Raw genomic sequence first — 21,367 nt, 5'->3', positions numbered from 1 at the left:
TCTGACTCTGGCACTTTCCATCTGTTATACCTCTAATATCAGCTTTTCTATGTGGAATAATCAACACTTTGTTTTCACTACTTACATACTATATTATGAAAAATCTATAAACACAAGACTTCTCACTAATTCTTAAAATGTCACCATTTCTTATAGCTAAATATTTATTTAATTTATACCAACAGCTTTTTTCCACTTAATGCAAGAGTGTCCATCACCTTTGAACAGTAGTTTCCTGGAGAGATAAGCATTAGAGGAAACTTCATTTTGCATAAACAAGAAACATAGCTTTAAATTATTTATAGTGTTGGCTCTTCAGAGCCACGGATTCTCCCATTCTGAGCTTGCACAAGCTATGTCAGGAGCAATTTGACCAAACCATCTACATGTTTTAAATAATGGAGCACACACACACAAAGTGCAGTATCACACTTTTTTCCTAAAAGATACTTTGAAAGATATTGATACATGCTATAATTTTTAAAGTCCTGGCTTCTACCAAATATAAACTGTTATTTTGAAGGATTCAAAAACTTTATCCAGTTCAGAGAAGCTTCCCATCATGGGGAAAAGAGCGACCTTGGAAAAACTGACTGCTTCTACAGAGAAACTTGGTAAATAGGTTCCTGTCTGGTTTCCTTTCATCATTTACAAACAAGACTAGTTTCCAAATGCAGCTAAACTGGGATTACAGAACTGCTTTTAGTTTGTGTGACTAATAGAGGGGAAACTATCTCTTACCACGTGCTGAAAAGCATTGGAAAAACAATGATGGCCCTATTAGATTAAGGGATGTAAAAACTGGCCTAGTAGCAATTTCAGACTGACCACCAGTATGCACAGTGGTATTTTTCTGTTCTGTTTACCATATTTATATAAATATTCACTAAGTTTTTACTTCTAGGACTTCATTTAGCACTTCCTGTAGACCTTAAAATTTCATCAACTTCAGTGGGTGTATAACAGGACACAAGTTCAGGCCTAAGGTTTTGAATTATGCATCACATATTTCTTCCTATCTGAATGGAAGCCTGTTAGTACAGTTCCTGATCTAAGCATCAGGCTGCTGGTGAATATTTATATTGGAAGTCAAAATCTTTAATCAAAAGAGAGTTTCTAAACAGATGAGGCTGCTTTGGAAATTCTGGTCTTAGTTACATAACGATTCATCACTTCTCTGCTGTTTCAAAGCTCATGTCACAAACATAACACAATAAGGTCTGAATCAAGCAAGTAGCCCAAAGTTAGCAGTGGTATTTTCCTTCCTCTAATATCTGCCTGTCTCGGTGAGGCATGTTTATTCCAAACTTTCACAAATTATATGCTAACATAAACCCAAGATACATCCTTGTCTAGAATAAGTTCTTGTCTTACTGGTAGGAAGTATTCTAAAAATACAGCTCAGAAAATAATACGAGTTGAAATAGTCATTTCAAAGGCAATTTAGGTTGCTATGTCTTCAACACACAACTGAGAAATCTGTGATTGCTGAGCAGATTAGGTTTCTGACTATTCTTTAATGTGTTTATATATACTGAAATGGTCTTTGGAAATACTGTCAAAGCTGGATTGTGGATTAAGTTTATTAGCTTTGCTTATTTCTGTCAGTCTTGACCTTAGGAGGAAGACACCCAGGGACAGCTTTGTCTTTAACCCAGTTTCAGTCATTACTTCATTTGCTGTTCATTATCTTTATGGACCTCCGTTCATGCTTGTCCAAAATGGCACATTATTATTTTCTTAGTTCCCTCCAAGATGCGTAGGGTAAGGAATTTTTTTAAGGCCACATCCATCTTTCTAATTCTCCAAAAGAGATGTAGGAGTCTTGCAGTTTTCTTGGTAGAGATGGATTAGGCTATTATGATTCAATAATTTTATAATGGTTAAGAATCAGGTGGCCTTCAGAAGTGTCTCTAGTACCACATAAACAGAAGACCAGTCCCACACACCAGCCACAGAAAGAAGCACTGAAAGCCAGATGGTCGTGGGTAGAGAGGTCCCTGCAGCTGATGTGGAGCTACCACAAACACGTTGTTTTAACATGCTATGCTATCTTCTAAAGGAGAAGAAAGGCCTTCAGAGGCCTTTGAGGCTGGTCTCTTGTGTCAGATACTATAGTATCAAATAGACTCTTTCATTAATTAACTGAGCTTCAGAGCAAAAGCAATGAAGGTTTTTCATCTGGCTGCAGCAGTTCTTGACTGGTTGGTGATCTTCAAAAACTGTCATCGTCTTCCGTTATTAGATATGTTTATAGCCCAGTTGATCATAGCAAGGCAATTCGATTAAAGCTTTTAAAGCATTTCAAAACGTAGTGCTGGAAAAAACTTCCATATTCATGGTTGCTTCAAAGTCTTCCTGCAGAGTCTTCTCTGGCCTTTTAGTCACCCCAACAAAAACCATGAGCATGTGAATGCAAAACGTGATATATCCCTGACAATTTTCATGCCCTGTCTCTCTTCACAGCTAGGATATTTAAGAAATTAAAAAAATAAAACAAAGTAGTTGACATTTATTGAAGGAAAGAGGTTATGGAATTATGTCAAGCAGAACACTGCAGCAGAATAAAGCATGCCAGTAAGTTTAACTCCTAGAATTTTATTGCTCATCATAATTATTAACATCTTTACTTAGAACACCATTTGGATATCATTAAAATAAATGGAAATGGGCTTGGCCTGTCCCTACTATCCCTAAGAATTTTCTTAGACATGCTTTTTTTGTCACCCAGCCCACTAATGGATCATTTTTATCATAGAGTACCACTTTATATACATTAAACAGTTTAGCAATGCCCAGTGTCCTGTTGAGCTGGAAATAAAATTGCACAGATTTATCACTATATTGCAAATGACTTCAAATAAATGCTTGCAAACTGTATCTTCACTTAGCAGAGTCTTAGCAGTGTGTTCTCAATAACCAGTCTCTAGGTTCACACTATGAACCCAAACCTGGAGCAGAAGTCAGTTTCAGCTGCAGCTTTGACTTCACTCAGGTACTTCAGTTGCAACATCCCCTACAACGTGTATGGCCATGGAGCAACAAGAGGAGGAGACCGGGACTCAACCTGAAATGAAATCTCACATCATTTGGAAGTGATTTGCTGTTTGCCCCCTAAATAACCTAAACCAGTGATTTAAATTAATCTACTTTATCACTGAACTGGGCTAGATACACTTGCTAGGGTATACACCACATCTGCACTGTTGAGAAAGTAAGAGCCAGCTGAGAAGTAGGAAGGGAAAGCTGGGGACAATACTTTATTAAATTGCTCCTCTAGATCCACAAAAGGATATCCGATTGCATGTTCATCAAGGCTCTTGCAGTACTGGCTAATTACTTCTTCCAAAGCCAAGAACTTAGGTTGTTTTTTTTTCATATCACTTTTCTAGAAGCCCTAATTCATCTTAAATTGATTTCATCCTAATGCAGCCAGATAACTAAATTACTTCCTTGTACAGAGTTTGCCAAGTTGTCTTCCAAAGCACACAAAGACTCTCTGAATTACAGATAAGACCACTTAGCTAACAATACATTTCAGCACATTTTCCAAATATGGTCCCAAAGGATCATTTTTGTTACAGAGCACAACACAGTCATGATTAATAAATTGCTTCTTAGAACATATTTTAATGATAACGGCAAATAAGCAAAACAAAATGTTAACAAAAGACAATATTCTTCCCCTTGTTTACTTGGGGAAAGGAATTTGAGGAAAGAACTTTTGCCTCTTCCTCTATAGAATAACACCAGGAAATCTACATGGCAGGATCTTTGTGATCTTTTTCAGTTTGTTTCCTCCATAAGTATTTCCTCCCATAGAGGGTATGTGGGAGAAAGATCAAGCTGGAATAACTAACTCTTTTAAAACATTCTCCGAGGTGGAGTGCTACTTGCTTTTAGGAGTTTGGTTTCTTTTTTTGTTGTGTTTTGACTTTTTAAGTTCAATGCATAAGTGATGACCAAGCTGATTTAATGAGCAGTCTGCCAGCCCTCTGGGAAACACAGATTTGCATGACCTTCTCAGTGCCTTCCAGTCTTTGTTAATAGGGCTGAAAAGTCATGGGTTTGTTACTGTTGTCTTTAAAACATTAAACTGAGTAAAGTGAAGATATTCTGCCAATCTGAACCTAAAACTGAAGAGTCCAATAGTTTAGGTCTGGAAGAAAGTACATCTGCTTAGCATTTGGGTTTCCTGCTGGGAATCTCATTGCAAATTCTTCCACGGCAACTTTCCAGAGGCATCTGTAGCCTGTAGTAAAGAGTGTCCCTCCAGCAACATGCTCACACAAACATTGAACTATTTTACTCTGTCACGAAATAGCAGGAGACTGCCACCTCTCCATCTGAAAGGTGTTTGGGTGAGCAGTGACTCCTCACTCTGCCAGATGGTTACACATCAACTCACTGCAAAGACAGACAAAACAATCTGATCTCACTGTCATTCTGCCATTTTGCACTTGTGGCTTTCTCAACCCATCCTTTAAGAAGAAAGCAGAGTAAAGGATTTTACCTTTTTCCGTTTCTTCATCTTAATAAAGTTTCTCTCATTGGACGATGGCATCTTCCATGATTTTTCTGATTTTAACAAGAAAAGTTCTGAAAAGGCAGAAGTACTTACTGTTATTCTGTCCTATATACTGAGATGGTTCTCTTTGTGGTATACATGAAGAAAGACGATATTCATAGACCTCTGGCTTGATATTCTGTTTCCATATATATGTATTACTCTGCGTTTGAATACTGATTGCACATTTACTTGGTTGTCACAGCTATCCCTCAGTTATCCTGGCAGATTATGTCTATCAGGTACCAGCCTCTCCAGCTGAAGCACTTCTCTGCATAAATAAAGTAAATGTTCATTGCACCATGAACCTGAAAACCATTCTTTCCTCTGCCAAGAAATATCTAAGTATCAAGCTGATTGATTAGCTGTACTCTCCTCCCCATCCCTCAAAGTATGCAATATATTTTAAGTAAAAAAAACAGCAAAAATAATCTGGAAGCCAAGCTAAAGCAGGAGGGATTTTTGAAAACAGGTCCCCCCCCTGCCTCAGGTGAATGCTTTAAATATTGGGATGAGGTTTACTCTGGCCAGTTTGGAGAATGTTTCATTCAAAGACCAGAGTCACAGTGGAGAAACCTAAGTAGCGTTAAATGCCTTACTGTAAGGGATACAGCTGACACCTTGCTGATTCTCTCTGGAAGAGTTCAGCTTGCTGGTCCCCAGTGACATTATTCCGAGCTGACTTAGCTCTTCCCCTCCATTCATTAAGGAAGAGATGTGTCTAATTTTGGAGCAAAAATTCCTGCTAGCTGACAGGCTGTCTTAAAGTTAGGTGTTGCACTAGCCAGCATTGTATTCTTTAGAGATATAGCCCTGTACTTCTTCCATGCAAAGCTGCACTCTTCAAGTATTAACTGATTAAACAATAGTTAATTAGAATTAGCTTTCACTTCACATTCTTTAAGGTAATTTTAAGACACAAAGATGCAGGTACAAATAACAACCAGCTCTATTCAGAAAAAAACAGGTGGCTTCCACTGAAATCACAGTTAAGATCAGCCAAGATGCTTAACACTTATTTTTCCCCGGTGCTAACATATCCTAAATAACTGTCACCCATGTCCAACACACTTTCTTCTTTTTGTGCAGTAAATAGTCTATTTTTAGTTGTGTGTTTGTTCTGTGACACAAGCAAAAGAATACTATTGTTATTTTTATATTCTTGTGTACAATGTATTGTTTTAACTTGGAACAAAAATTACAATGAAGTTTTGAAAATGGCTTCATTAAACTCTAGTTTATCAATATGTTTCAGATATGCAAATGTTTTGTGCATGACTTCATCACTTCCAGCTGAAAGTCATGCTGTTATCACACGGAGGTTAAACACATGCAATCAGTGCCACAGTTAAATGTCTCCAACTAACTTGGAAATTCTTTGCACGAGAATCATATGTGTAGCCCTATTTGTCTTTCACATGATGTATTTGAAAATTATTTTGACTTGTGAATAGCTTGAATTTTTCTGGAACCCAAGTTTATCTTAAAATTCCTAGACTCTGATAATGTAATCAGGTGTATCCATCATAATCTTATCCACTTAAATGAAAAAAAAAATAGTTTACCAACGTTCTTTGGAGTTTATCTTTCATTTTATAAAGGAGCTTTGAGGATGTAAAAACATTCAGTAGGGGTCCTTGAAACAGACAGTTTCCTGAGCTCCAAATTTTTACCCTTTTTACATCTATAATTTCCCTTCAAGTAAGAAAATATACCACAATGTGATGCTCTGCTTATGTCTGGCAAGGACTCCGATGGCAGAATTAATTTTCAGAAGCCAAATACCTTATTGAAATATTTCTTGGCATTTTTTATCAGATCAGTAATTACATGCCTTCCAATAAAAGGAGGAAATGTTTTGTTATGTCTAATGATAGCTGAGGTCTCAAATTCTTTGAGTTTCCATAATAATTTGCTTCCTGCATTTGACTTCATTCCATTCCAAATCAAAGGTTTTAGCAATGAAAGGACATGTCAACCTGTGGACAAATCCTATATGACTGTATATGGTATAATCTTATGAATGAAACAGAACAACCAGTAATTGGTCAGTCACTAAGACTTTGACTATGTAAAGCAAAATGTGAGACTGGCAGCTTTTCCTAATTCCTCAGCCTAGTTAAAAAAACCCCAGCATAAAAATTGCTTCTTAGATTATGCTTCTTTTAAAAATAAAAAAAAAATTAAAAAAATCAGACTATATGTGGTGATACAGGGTGTTTTTTTCCCCAAAATTAAAGACAAGGAGTATAGTATCTGGTCTAGTTGTTAGGACAGATCACTATGAATAATTTACAATCTTCTTATTTCTTTGTATTCTGCTCTTTTCCTAGCATATTATTAAAGTTTGGGGAAGTTGCTTAGTGTGTGACTTGGGCTCCTAAATAAGTCGTTTGATTTTTATAAATGCCCAGCATCTGAAGATTCTTAGTGTGCTTCTGAGCTTCAGGTTTCTCTGTCAGCTCATCTGTGTCTCTCTTTTCCAGGAATGTAACTTTTCAAGCATTCATGTTCTCATATCTTCAGATTAATCTCCTGTGCTTTAGTTATAAAAATACAAGCAACAGGGCCATTTCCACCAAGCACTTTGGAAGTCATAGGCAAAGAAAATAGGAGTGGAAAGGATGAATATTGCCAGCTGATGATCCTTTTGCTTTTTTTTCCTTTCCTGGCAAGAAACCCTCTTACTCAAACTGAGCAAGTGACGCTTACACAACTGTTTTTATGAGCAAACTTCTGAAAATGCTACCGTTTGCCAAATGTGTCAAAAATAATTTTCTGTTCATCTGATTTCAACTCAATATTTTTTCTAGATGGCCAAAACCAAACCAAAACAAAAAGAAACAAACCAAAACCAAACCAAAACAACAAACCCAAAACTACACACCAAACAAATACCCACCAACTAACCTCTTTTACTTAAATTTCAGTGGGACTGGTGGGCAGAGATTTCAGAGTTTTTTACAAGACAAGCAGGCTGACATTTAAGAAGGCTGGCACTGGCATAATATTGCTTCTGTGGGAGTCAACAGTAAAAATTTCACTGGCCAAAGAACCATGGTCCCTTCTGGAAAACTCTGTTTTTTACCCACATGCCATGACTTTATTTCTTTCAGCCATGAGGGACTTGACCTGGTTCACTTAACCACCCAAACACACACCTCTTATGGCAACAGCAGGACCTCAGATGAGTTTAATAGGATGGTTTTCTGACCAGAATGTGTAGATGTTTGAAGCATCCTTTGATAAATCCTTAGCACAATTAAGTTCTTGTCTTTCTGGATATTAATGAAAAAATTAAGAGAAATTTAAAAGCAATATATAAAAACCTTTGTAAAACCCTCCTGCATTTGCATAACCTAATTATCAGTTAAACATTATTTAAATATCAAGGTATCTGCTTGTGTTCACATTCAGAGATGTATCTCTAAGAGCTGCATGTGCTAAATCTTGTATCTAGAGAGTTCTGAAGGCCAACAAATGTGGATTGATGTTAGCAGCACCAGGCACTTCCCATGAACTGATGCAAGGAAAATGAGGTGTTTGCTAAGGTTTGCTTACCTGGCTTTGTAAAGGGTAGCCTGGCTCCTCAGCTTCCCCCAGAGTTCCTTGTACCACTGACATGTGTCAGTTTCGTGCTGTTTTGAAAACACCAGTGACGTTCTGAAGGGATTTACTGTGTGCGTGTCATCTCCAGGTACATTTGCAAAAGTCTCCTCAGTAGCTCAAATCAGCAGACCCATAAAATTTCCAAGGCCCAAAGTCCTCAGAGCTCCCAAGCCATTGTGTCGGAAGCAGACACTATTTCTGCAAGAAGAAGAGGAGAGATACCGTAAGAGGAAGGTTATCATATCTTGCCTTTCACACAGGTCCACTTCCCACACACCTGGTCTTTGGGAAAGGTGACTTAGCTTTAAATTGGCAAAGCCTTCAGTCAGAGAACAAAGCTGGCACATCTACCTGTCTTCTCATCTGTGCTACATCAAAGATGCACCCTTTCAGTTTTGAGCAACTGCAGTGGATAGCAGTGCAGTCAGAAGGGTCTAAGCAAACCTCACTGGCTGGAACAACACAAGGGTGTCACTACAATAAAAAACTGATTCACTCCCACTGTTTCTCTCTCCTTCCTTCCTTCCTTCCTTCCTTCCTTCCTTCCTTCCTTCCTTCCTTCCTTCCTTCCTTCCTTCCTTCCTTCCTTCCTTCCTTCCTTCCTTCCTTCCTTCCTTCCTTCCTTCCTTCCTTCCTTCCTTCCTTCCTTCCTTCCTTCCTTCCTTCCTTCCTTCCTTCCTTCCTTCCTTCCTTCCTTCCTTCCTTCCTTCCTTCCTTCCTTCCTTCCTTCCTTCCTTCCTTCCTTCCTTCCTTCCTTCCTTCCTTCCTTCCTTCCTTCCTTCCTTCCTTCCTTCCTTCCTTCCTTCCTTCCTTCCTTCCTTCCTTCCTTCCTTCCTTCCTTCCTTCCTTCCTTCCTTCCTTCCTTCCTTCCTTCCTTCCTTCCTTCCTTCCTTCCTTCCTTCCTTCCTTCCTTCCTTCCTTCCTTCCTTCCTTCCTTCCTTCCCCATGCCTACAAATAACAAATAGATGGGATTCCAGAGAAAAGAATAACACTTGCATTTTTAGAGCAGCTAGAGGAAAATGTTTCCAGTGTAGCAGATAAACTGCTTTCTGAGCGTTGGCCCTACTGAACAATCTAGAAATTTAACAAGGAATGTTACCTGCAGCTGCTGCAAAACTGTATCAAGAAAAGGCTTACATTTTGCTGAGACGTGTCTACTATGCAAAATAAAGAATTATGCAATATTAAGCCAGGTATATATTAAAACTGAGGGACAGCCTGAGAGGTTTAAAGTTACCATTCTAAACTTTAGAAACTATGTTTATAAACATCTACCCCAGCTGCAAGTTTGTCTCAAGGGTATACATCATAATACAAGGTGTGAGTAAACAAACTAAACAAACTTCTCAATTTGTTTTGGATAGTGACATCCTTGGAGGAAAGAAAGAATTTAATTAAAGACATATACAGCATTGCTCTTCATAAACTTGTCCAAGTAAAACAAATCATGAATCAAATTTGTTTTATTTATTAACTCTTGAAATATGTGTAGTAAACACAAATTAAAACAAACAAACAAACAAACAAAACTAAACTAAATGCATACAGATATAATCATGACACTTCCTGAACTCTGGAAAAAAAACCATCCCATATAAAAATCCATTTAGTACAAATCATCCAGTGAATCCCCATGAGTGTAATATGGCTCTTTTCATATTATCTAATTCATTATAAGTTGTAAACAATGACACTTCCATGCCAGTTGGGCCAGTGTTTTGAACATCTGCATGACAATAAATAGAAAATTAAGTCACTAAGATTTTTATCTAGGTAATATATAAAGAAGTTCAAGCTAGACATTTACCTGCAATAAATAACACAATTTTTCCATTTTATTTCCCAACTGACAATCGCTTGAAAATTTTCAGCTGATAGAATTAATGTAATAAGTACTCCACAATAAAAGACACAATTCTGGGAAAAATATGTGATAGTAAGGTTTAATAATGTTTTTGTTTTAAATCCAAACATGTTAAACATGGACCACTTGACAAATTTCCATAGTACATGCATCAGATGTATCACAGTGCACTTCGGAAAACTGCCAAGTAGTGATGCAGTCAGGACCTGAAAATTTAAAACTCAATTAATTCAGCAAATGTGACTGCAGAATAAATCTTCTATATGTGGACATTAGAACGTCTGTGGTTCAAAGAGACTTTAGATTCAAATTCTTTACGTTCAAGAGCCTCTGCACCTCTCTTCTGGAGACAGATGCTTTTTAGTCCTTCCAATTTGTTAAGGTATGCAAATATAGACATTAACTTAAAAATGCAAAGATACTTTCTTAAATTATTTATTAGATAAGGGGAAGATGTTAATATTTAGCTGTGATTTAATTCCAGTTATTTCTTAAGCAGTTACATCTCATTTAGGAAGTATAGAAACTGGCTTAATATTTCTTAAGGAATGGACTGCTGTTATTTTCACCTGCAAGCATGATCTTAATCTGTGAAAATGACTCTTTCAAAGTCAAAGCTCTTTGGTTAGTTTAGTGTTTAGTGCTGGAAGATGATCACTCTTTAGCATCCACATAGCAAAAATGTGGATATTTTTTATTTTTAAAAGTTCATAAACATGTAATTCTCAAATAATGTCTAAGTGGTAATGCTGAACTGGTAATAGGATCTAGATTGTTCATCATTAAAAACAGCCCTTGAATCCAACACCGTGCAATGTATTCAGTAATGCAATTATGCTGGAGAGAACAGACTCAATAAGAAAATAAGGAGTGATGAGATTTTTGACTGAGACAGAATATAGACTATTATTACATTTGTGAAGTGCAGGACAAGGGAAAGGAGGAGGGGGGAAAAAAAGGAAGAAAAAAGAAGTCAAGAGTCCTGTTATCATAGATCAAATATGAGAAAAAGGAAAAAGCACTGGAAAACATTCAGAAAAGTGACATCTTCACAGGATTTATATGAATGTGCTACTTTTTATATTCTTAGATATGAAAAATTAGCTCTCAGAAGACACAGGAAGGAAAAGCATTCAGATACTGATGACAGAGCTGAAGAGTACAAAAAAGAGCTCAAGAGTACAAGATCCACTGAGGGAGAATAAGACATCTAAAAAATGAACCAGCTGCTGCACAAAGGGTAATTTATAACACCATGAGCTTCAACATCACATTTGGACCAGAAAGATAAGAAAAGCAGTTCTATATTACTCAATGGGCACTGGCAAGTTCTTCTTTCTATGTTAAGTCCAGGGCAAATTCCTAGACATCTGGAGTCTGGGGGACACTTCTGAATAGCTAAACACTAAAGAGAAACTCAAGGCCATCTCCTGGCAGGACAGAAACAAGGGATGCCAAGTCAATCTGGGAATCGTGTGCATGAAAAGTCTGCTACTGAGGGTTAGATCATGTAGGGAATAGCTTGAGGAAAAATTTTGGGGTGGTTGGAAGGCACAGATAGGGGATACGGCTGGGAGGAGGACTGGGGGGGTTTATGCTGTTCTTGGCTTAAGGATCACAGAGGTCTGTCACGAGAAGTGAGCTGAGAACCTGGCACTTAAGCTAAGGTTAGTGGATAAATGGGGTTTTAGTCCAAAAGAGTAAGAAGTGCTAAGATGGCAAAACTGGAACTGGCAAGATCTCTGAGAAATGAGTAGGCTGTCAGTATCTTCACTAAGGTAGTGCTGTTTTCACAAATGTCTCACAACAGGCTCCTTCAGAGCAGACCGTCTTTCCAGTTTTCAGCCACCGGTGCCTCTGAACAGGGAAGCCTGTGTATGCAGATCTGAGTATCCTCATGTGCACGTAACCAGCCAACTGTTTAAATAAGTGTTTTGCTCAGACATGTTACAGAACTGTGCATATTTTCAGATGTGCACAATGTGCAAGCCCAACATTGACAATCCAGCCCTTTCACCCTGAGTAGTTTAGTATGTCTCTTTTCACCCCCTTCCCCCGTGCCTCAGCCTGACATGAAAGCACAGGCAACATTTGGAACTAAGCTGGCTAAAAAACTACTTGGTTCATTGCTACACTTCAAGCATACGTAAAAATACAGTGCTGCTGCCTTGTGGCAGCAACACAGCGTGTCCTAGAGGTTAGTTTTAGTGTATTTACTCTTCCAGTACCTCACATCTTTTAGCTAACGGGCAACGTATGATGCAGTTCTGGTCTCATCACAACATGTGCAACATCTGGGAGAGCTGCTGCTTCTCAAGCCAACCAGGGCTCTGCTGACAGACAAAGTGAGCATTATACTGAAATGCCATTCCTCAGCTGTTTGCAGAATTAATTTCCCTGTAGAATTTTCTAATTAGTTGGCCCTTTCCAGCCCGTTCCCCACAGAGGAAGCAGAAAGGAAGCAAAAGGCTAGCACCTGCTCCTAAAGCTCTGGCTGAGAAAAAAAAAAAAAAAAATTAAGGATGACATATACAGTAAGTATTTAGGCACTAGAAAGGCTTCTATCCATGCAGCTGTGGGGATGAAGTAACCCTGTTTGAAAGCTTAATGGAGGTTCTTCTGTGGGGAAGAATTTCCAGTGGCTCACATTCCAGACAGTTAACCACATTACTGAGGGGAAGAAAAAGGGATTTGTTCAAGCATTAAGAACTGTCTTCTATTAAAAAAAAAAAACAAACAACAAAAAAACCCAAAACCAACCAAACAAAAAAAACCCAGCCCTGATCTGTAGAAAAGACAGACAGAGGAATCCAGAACTAAGAATTATTAGATATGTAGTTCATTCAATCACCTATGGATTCTCTTCGATCATTCTGTTTTTCTAAAACTTCAAATTAAAATCCATTATTGTGTTGGAATGCAGTGTGTGATTTTATCTCAAAAGTAACAATTACCACAACAGAGTTTGCTCCTAACTAAAGTGAGTCATTGGAACAAAAGAAACAACATGGTTATTGCTTTGAAATTACATCCAGTAAGTCATTGTTGAGGAAGAACACGAGAGGTATTTAATGGAAAATAAAAATAAGAACAAAACAATCCAAGAAAAGCAGTTTGCATTTCTGACTACACAGGCACTTTCCAAAAATATAAAGCAAGATGATGGTCAACTAAGAGGGAGAAAAGCTCCCCTATTGTGGATGTTAGAATAAACCACAATAATTTCAATAAACAGTTTTCACTGTCTTTCTACACTGCCCTTACAAAACGGTACATCTCAAAGAACTCAGGACTTAGAATATGATTTATCATCTAACTAAATTTTCATGTACTTACAAAGCTGCCTGAGAGTTGTTTGTTAATAGAATCAATGCATGTGTATCAATGCATGTATATATTTATTGTAGGGACATGTGTGAGTAAAAGACTTTTTAGTTAATAATGGAATGATTTCATGCATCAAGACACAGTGTTCCATTTTTATAACGTCCTAATTTTCCAGCAAAGTTGTAGATAAATAAATGAAACATGGAGTGTAGGTAGGAGTAAAGATTCTGTTAGACCAGAGAGAAAAAAGAAATAATGTTGCCTGCCTGGGACAAATGCCCAGACCTTACCCCACTCAAAGACAACTTTGAAATACAAGTAATGAAATAAGAAGGGGAGATATAAGGCAAGGCTATTTCTCCTTCTCACTGAAAATGCTTGGTAATATTCTCTGGTATCCTGTCTTTCTGTGGAAAATCAGTATATGTGAGGCATTTATCCTTGTCAGACAAGGTGGCAGTAATGTCTAGATTTCAAATGTTTACAACCATTTCAAGTGAACTGCCCCCCAAAACCTACATTGAAGAGAATAATTTCAACTTCAGAAAGCAAACAACTCTAGCTAAAATTATCTGCAGCTTTGCAAATTTCCCATGATACTTTAGTCTGGCCCATTAGCTGCACCTGTTCTGCTTTTCTTTCTCTTCTTTGTTTTTGGGGGTTGGGGTATTATTTCCTCTTCAATAGCAGGTGTCTGGCTTTTTAAGGATGTGTAGAATATTTTATTTCATTACTGTCTAGGCATTTCAAATAAAAAAAAAATCAAAACCCCTTCATCTCATTATTTCCCCCTTTGAAATCAAAAGTGAATAGTGGAAGGAGAGTATGTGCTTAGAAACAGAAACATAACGTGAAGTGTAAATCTGTTTTCCACAAATAATGATCTAAATTACTCAATTTAAAAGTTTCTCTTCATTTTTCACTTCGACAAAAGTGACAATACAATTTCTTAAAAGAAAAACATTTCACTGAAATAATTTTGGCTTATTTCTAGTCTGGGTGTAGACTTTCCAGAAATATAAGCATATATAAGCTGCTACGGGCAGCTCTTCTCCAGACGACCTCTACCCTCAAGCACAGAATTGAGTTAGATGTAATTTACCTGTGGCTCATTTGAACAGGCTTTATTTTTTTTCTTAACAAGTAAGGTGACATGAATGATAATTTGAGTGTAAAAAAAGACATATTGTTCTTAGATTATCACAATTCATAATATTTTTAGCTAAAACTGAAATCAAGGAAACAAGGTAAGAAAACCTTTATTTCCTTGAGGAAAGAATCTCTGCTTATTTGCTACATAGTGAAATTAAAAATATATCAAAACTAAGTATGGTTGTGTCAGTGACCTTTAAAAGCATGTTTGGGGATTTTATATCGATTGAGTTCTATTTGGCTTTTGATTATTTTTTATTGGTTTGTCTATAAATCTAAAACAGATGAAGAGAAAAGTCAGCAGAACGGAAAAGAACGATTTTCCCTGGGAAGCCTCTAACCTGTTGTAAGGAAGAATTCCCCATTATTGGGCAGCTGGCTCAACCCTTCTTTCTCTCAGTTACCAAGAAAAGCAAAAAAGTCAATTCCTGTACCTTCCCAAAAATGCAGGAAAATACTGCATAAATCGCTGAAGACAAACCTTTGACTCAAAAACCAGAATACTGGTTCAGGAACCATCTCTTACTGACTGCCAGCTGCGTGCCACTGTTGACTGGTGTTTTCTGGGTTTTAGGACAGTAAAATCTCACCCATGCTAAAAGGGAAAGGCAGAATGATACAGTCCTTGGCTCTAACTTTGACAAATGTCTAGCAGTGGTGAGAACAGTACAAGAATCAAAATGTATGGTTTGATGTCAGTTGGGTGACACTGTTCAAATGCCTGGGGTTACTGCTCACTTTCCCCTCTTCCACTTTCAACTGCCAGATGATCTCTGCTGTCTCCAGAAGCAGCCCCCAGACATCCAGCGAGTTCTTCTTGCTCTCATTCGTTCTTCTTTGCTCCGTTTTTTTTCATCCTGTTTCTCCATTCGGATGACTAACACTGTTTTCCCTGAGCATACTCCTCTGGGCTAATGCTGTTAAACAAACGGCCTCTGGCCAGATCCCAAGTTCCTGTGCAGACTCACTGACCACCTCTCTTTACAACATCGTGCACAGCAGCCGGAGAGAAGCTAACAGGTTGCAACATGCATATTAATATCACTTGTTCATATTCTTATCTCTAACAACAAATCTCTGTAGCTCAGGATATGAACTGCAAATGAGAGATGAGGAACTGGTTAGTGCTTATCGGGAATGATGGAATTTGAGATTTTGAGATGAAGGGGGTTTGTTAGATTTTTTCATTGGTTTTTGTTGTGTTTTTTTTTAATGAGAGGACTGACTGATGTTTATCAGTTGACCCCGGTTTCAGGTAATGGAGCAGTTGGCAGGGAGCTATTCATACTGATTAGATTGAGTGAGCTGGTATTCAGATTAGCTTCTGATTTCCCCAGTATTTTTGTACAAGCTCTTTATTGCTCTGGATAATTCTCTACTTCCTGGTTTAGGAAGTGGAACTGACATCCTCCTGGAGCCTCACCACCACCTCAACAGATTTTATTAAGTGAGACAGCATGATGGTCATAGATTAACCAAACCTCTTGCTATTTTTCAGTAGAAAAATTGGACCTCTGTGAAATTTGCTTCATTTTAACTGAGCAGAAGTAAGACATAACTTTATAATCTGAGAAAGGTTTATGGTACTGAGACTAATCAGACCACTTTTAACCAATATTTCTGTGGCTAAGGCAATTGCTGTCTTCTTTCAGGAACCAATCAAATGTTTGTGCAACCAAGGTAGTTTTCAGCCTTTACAAGTGCTGAGAGTCCTCAAAACTCTGCTGTGGCTAAAAGGAGTTATGACATTCTTTCCTTCTGTCTCCACTGCTAAACTCCTGGCCTGCAGTATCTTTGGGTTTCTTTACTCTTTCACAGCCTGTTACTTGCCACTGTTTTGTTTCACTTGTCTTCACAAAAGATCCTTGAAGTGATCCATCAGAGGAGCACATTCACAATCAGTTTTCCAAAACTTCCCTCATTGTATCTAAAAGCATAACTACAGATGAGAGTCCAGGTAGAACAAATAACGACTTTTCACAGATATACACTAGGATGTCTACTACACCAGTAAAGACATTCTCATTGACATTTTCTTTTCCACCCTGGCTATTAAACCTCATATTTCACATATCTTTATAGAAGACGGGGTTTGGTTTCCATGAACGGACCACATTATGGGGTTTTAATGTTATTCAATCTCCTGCAGGCTTTAATCCAAACCAAGCAACTAAAATAAAGCATGGCTTCCTTCCCTGAGATGGTTTCATAGCCCAGCTCTCCAGCTTTCTCCCCTACCACAAACATGCAACACAATTGTGCAACAGCAGAGGAAGGAATGGTGAGATCAGAGCCGTGACTGCAGACATCCTGACATGGGGATCTGGCAGCTATTCAACACAAACACAATTAGAGGACTTACCCTTGCGTGAAGTATTTGCTTTCTTGATAGTCACCAGCCTTAACCTCTAGGAATGCTTATGAATCAGATAGCGTTCCTTGAGGAGGCCGAGCCTTTTCAAGCTCTTCTGTCTTGTTTAGCCAACACAGATAGAAAGAAGAAAGAAATTTCACCCGTGATACAACTTCTCCAAGTGAATGCATTTAAAAGGAGAGGAAAGCTGTGGTCTCAAAATCTCTGCCAAGGATTCAAGAACAGAAGATCCCATGGTGCTCACTCCTCTTCCCCTCCACTATTATCACAACAGGAAAAAAATAACATCTCAAGAGACTTTGAAATTTGCACCAACCATGAAAGTTGGGGGCTTCCTGAGTCCTGCTCATCAGCTTTGTGTTACAGCAGGCTTCTCTGGCAGTGGTGAATCACAGAAGGATGCCAGGGCTTTGCAGCTCTTAGGAGAGTCATAGGATGTGTGTATCTGCATAGCTCCTTGTGAGTTCAATACAGAAAAGGTTCATGATTTTAGAAAATGTGGCCTAGTGTACAACTTTGAAATTCCGAAGCGTGACAACCCAAGTATTTGGGTGGATTTATTCCAGGTAGTGGTAAATCCTGGGCTTTTCAGAAAGGCAACAAAATCTTTACCATGGCAAAAATGCCTGATCTTGCATAAAGTATCAGCTAGCAAGTAATCACTCTGGGGCAGCAGATACAGCAGGAAACTCTCATTCCAAAAGGCCAAGGCTACGCTACTGCTGGCGCGCCAGGTAACTCACCCAGTTCGTCCCAGGTACCTCTGCATGGCAGAGAATGGCAGAGTCCAGCTAACCACTGTAACAAAAAGCAAAAATAACAATACAAGAAAAGCATAAGGATAGTTCCAGCTCAAAAATACTGAAGTTAGATTTGCTGAACTATGTGAACTTCCTCAGCAAATCTGCCATCTCAGTGCGTGAGCACTTACCCAAGAAACAACTTCCAAATTGCACTGCTGAGCAGCAGTGTAACAGCTGCAGGAGGAACAGTTGTGCAGCATAGCTGCCTTCCCAAGTGGCTAGATGCACTTTTCCATTCTTAGTAACTTTCACAAATAACAACAATTGGAAAAGCAGTGGAGAGTGCCAAAATATCAGATAGCTGAATCCAGTCAGAATGAGACACTCCCAAAAATATTTGTTACACTACAAAATTTCCCCCCCCACCACCTCCCCAAATATCCAGGGACAATTTTTTGCATGGTACCAGAAGAACACAAATAATGCCTCAGCCAGATACTAATGGTCACAGAGTTCCACCTATAGAAGCTGATTTATGTTATTAGGGTGCATGTGGAAGAAGCAGGCTATGCTCAAAGGACAGACTACCCAAGGATGGTACTAAACTACTGATACCAAACCAGTTGCATCAAGCAAGAAAATACAGCAAACAAAACTAGAGTAGCTCTGTTGACATCTGCAGACCTACCCAAGCCAGGCATTCATCCCAAAATAAAAAACTGGCAACCAATTATGAATGGATTCTGGTCTTGACTTTTTTGTAACTCCAGTAAAGAGGTACAATATAAATCTGCAACCCTGTATCCGGGCAATAATTGAAATACATCAAGAAAATGCTTGCAGTCATTCCAGTTGGAGGAAAAAAAGAAGAAAAAACAAGACAGATTTCAAAATCTATCTGTGCTTATAAACAAGGATGTTACTTTCCCCTTTCTTATCCAGAACTGCCCTTAATTGAAAGGATCGGTATCTACAGCAACTGGCGCTGCCCTGCACATGAATCCCCATTGCACCTCTTCCTTCTTTTTTCTTCAGTGGTTTTATTAACATTAGTGACTTATCTAAGTATTAGAATGCTTGGCTGCTTGGAAGCTTATCAACAGCAAACTTTATGGGCTGTTTAGTGATGGAAACAGGAGGAGTTGGAGCTCTCCCCCCCTCAGCTACCTCGATATGGAAGTCTTCAAGAAGCCATGGAATGTGCTCTCTGGAATTTTTGGTATCTTTAAAGTGTCAAAAGTGCAGAATTTCTCTTGTCAGTTGTCACAGTGTGACTCACAATTAGAGCCATCTGCTCTGTATTCACCTCCCCAGGGGCACCGCTCGTTTTTCACCAGCTTCCTGTTGTTGACAGCACAGTTCCTCCCTGTATCACTCTCCACCAGCACCCATACTCCTCACAGACGTTGCAACAGGCTTCAGCGAATTTCCCTTGGGAAAGCCTTTACCCTTGTTTTGCTAGTGACTGGGGAAAATAAGGACTGTTGAGAAAGCTCTGAGGGCAGAAGCTGGGTCTCTAAAGGAACTGAACAAATTCCATTGATTTTTTTTTTTGTTTGCTTGTTTGTTTCAGAAGGACTCCGTTTTTTTGTTTGTTAAAAAATCTCAGCTTTTCTCTAAATCCAATTTTATTTTAAGCAGCAGAGCAGATTGAAAAATGAAACATTGTTTGTGCTGAGCTCTTTTCAATAACTGATGGAAATCGATGAGTAATACTATCTAAATATTAGTCAAATAATTTTTCAAATAGTAGAAATAATTTTTAATAACAGACTTCCGATGGGAAACACACTGTCTACCCTTCCCCCTCCACACAATAAAAAAAAGTTATGCTACAGATTTTTCACACCAAGTGCTTAAGCTGAGTGAGGCATGAGCATGGGTTTGTGCTTGGGTTGATGTCCGGACCATGCAGAAATACCACCTGGGCTGGGTGCAGTGAGCTGGCCTGAAGCACAGCTTCACATGGTGTAGATCCAGCTGTGGCATTTTGCCTTTAAACACCTGTGGGCTGGAGGTTTTATTGAACAGGCTCTAAGCAGTAGCAATTACAAGTTGGCCACCTATTATGGAAGCAACTACCTGAGAGATTATAATATATTTATGCTTCCAAGAATTCCTGTGCTAAGGACGGCATCCATTGAAGAGCTCAGGAGGCCACAGATGTGGGCATATAACTCCTAGTATTTTATGTGCTCCTCTGCTGGGCATAGAGTACATCAGGGTGAAAGCCCAAGCTCCTCCACGCAAAGAGTGGAGAAAATGAGTGGTCACCTCAGAACAGGAATGCAAACAGGCAACTGGATAGCTGCCAGCTCCTCACTGTTTGCCCAACTGAATTAATAGGAAAATAGATTTAAGATTCTGCTTTCCCTGAAAACCCAGTTTTCCTGAAACTATCTCCAGTCCTGCAGGAGCCTAAGGTCTTAGATACTCTCAGATTCTATAGTCATTCTTCCCAGTTATGCCTGGGTTTGGTCATACATTTACAGATTGTTTCTGCTGCATAAGGAGCAGCCTAACAGAAAATTCAAACATTCAACATAATATAAAATGCTTCTCCCACAATAAGCTACAAATTGTATGCATGTAACACTTTTGTCTGAGGCTTTAGGGCAGTTCCTGAGCCCTGTTCCTGACTTGACACTGGTGATAACTGCTAATTCCTGTCATGCTCAGGAACTCTGCAAAAACTGATAAATCATCGTATTTTCTACCACAGTCTAGCAATAAAGATTAGTTGCATAACTTGACTGTGATTTGCTGGGATCTTTCCAGAACCAGTGGTTGGCTTCTCCCAGGAGCAGACTCTCTCTTATGAATTCACACCCCTCCAAACAAGCTTAGCAGACTTCAGATCGTGATGCATCTGCATTCGTTCACTCACATCACGTCAGTACAATGCACAGAAGCTTTTCGTTTGCCTTCTAAATCAGGATAGAATAACAGCTGAAATATTTCTCACTGACCCTGGTCTTCAAGACAAAACTGATCTTCTCTTTGCTATTTCAACATTCCCTTCACTGGGATTACATCTAAGGTCAACACAATTTGGGTCCTGGATCCACACTCCTTAAATTATAGAAGAAAAAAAAAAAAAACCTCCCACCAGTTAAATCGGTCAAATATGGTCTAAAGAAAGATAACACACATCCTCTGTTTAAAAACACATTTCCAAAAAAGCAACTCTAAACTCATCTCATAAAACTGTTATGAAATCCCTAGTTCCTCCAAACATGAGGAGAACTCTCTATAGACTGGAATATGAGTTCGTATTTGTTGGGTAAGCTAGTAAATCCAGATGAGGAGAAATCGGAAAGAGAAAAATGAAAGATTCTTTCTCTGCTGCCTCAGATTGCTCATCTATTATACAGCTCTTCTGTGTGGAAGGTTTGCAGTGTTCCACCACTGTATTCTTACTCAGAACCAGCATTTGCTGAAGGCATCAAAACCTGGATTGTAATAGATCTCTGTAGGATCAATTGTGGAACTGCCACTAAAAGCCCTTAAAATGCAATTACCACTTAATTTACTGTTCCAATAGCCTGATACACAATTCTGTGGCAAATTCTTTTTACAAATTACAAACATACTGACTTAGCCACCTATTAAATGCAAACTCCTTGGACTGAAGGACTCTCTCTGATAACTGTCAAGTTGTATTTAACATTCAGTGAAAGTCAAGGCTAGGCATTTTCCAAAATCCTCCCTGTTCAGCCTTCTTGTCCTT

At 38.6% G+C, this 21,367-nt stretch overlaps 1 long non-coding RNA gene across 1 annotated transcript in view; it reads right to left on the bottom strand.

Annotated features, from left to right (window-relative positions):
- Positions 1-4,522: 4,522 nt before the first annotated feature.
- Positions 4,523-21,367, bottom strand: part of LOC127384364 (uncharacterized) — a 31,790-nt gene continuing 14,945 nt past the window's right edge. The window contains exons 3-4 of the long non-coding RNA XR_007889411.1: positions 8,129-8,374; positions 4,523-4,599 (exon numbers count right to left, since the gene is read on the bottom strand). This is a non-coding gene — a long non-coding RNA (uncharacterized LOC127384364). The remainder of the gene's footprint in view (positions 4,600-8,128; positions 8,375-21,367) is intronic.

This window comes from Apus apus, chromosome 4 (genome assembly GCF_020740795.1).
Source record: "Apus apus isolate bApuApu2 chromosome 4, bApuApu2.pri.cur, whole genome shotgun sequence".
In the NCBI taxonomy this organism is placed as follows: domain Eukaryota; kingdom Metazoa; phylum Chordata; class Aves; order Apodiformes; family Apodidae; genus Apus; species Apus apus.
The sequence above is the reverse complement of the archived record's forward strand: the minus strand, read 5'-3'. Positions and strand labels throughout refer to the sequence as shown.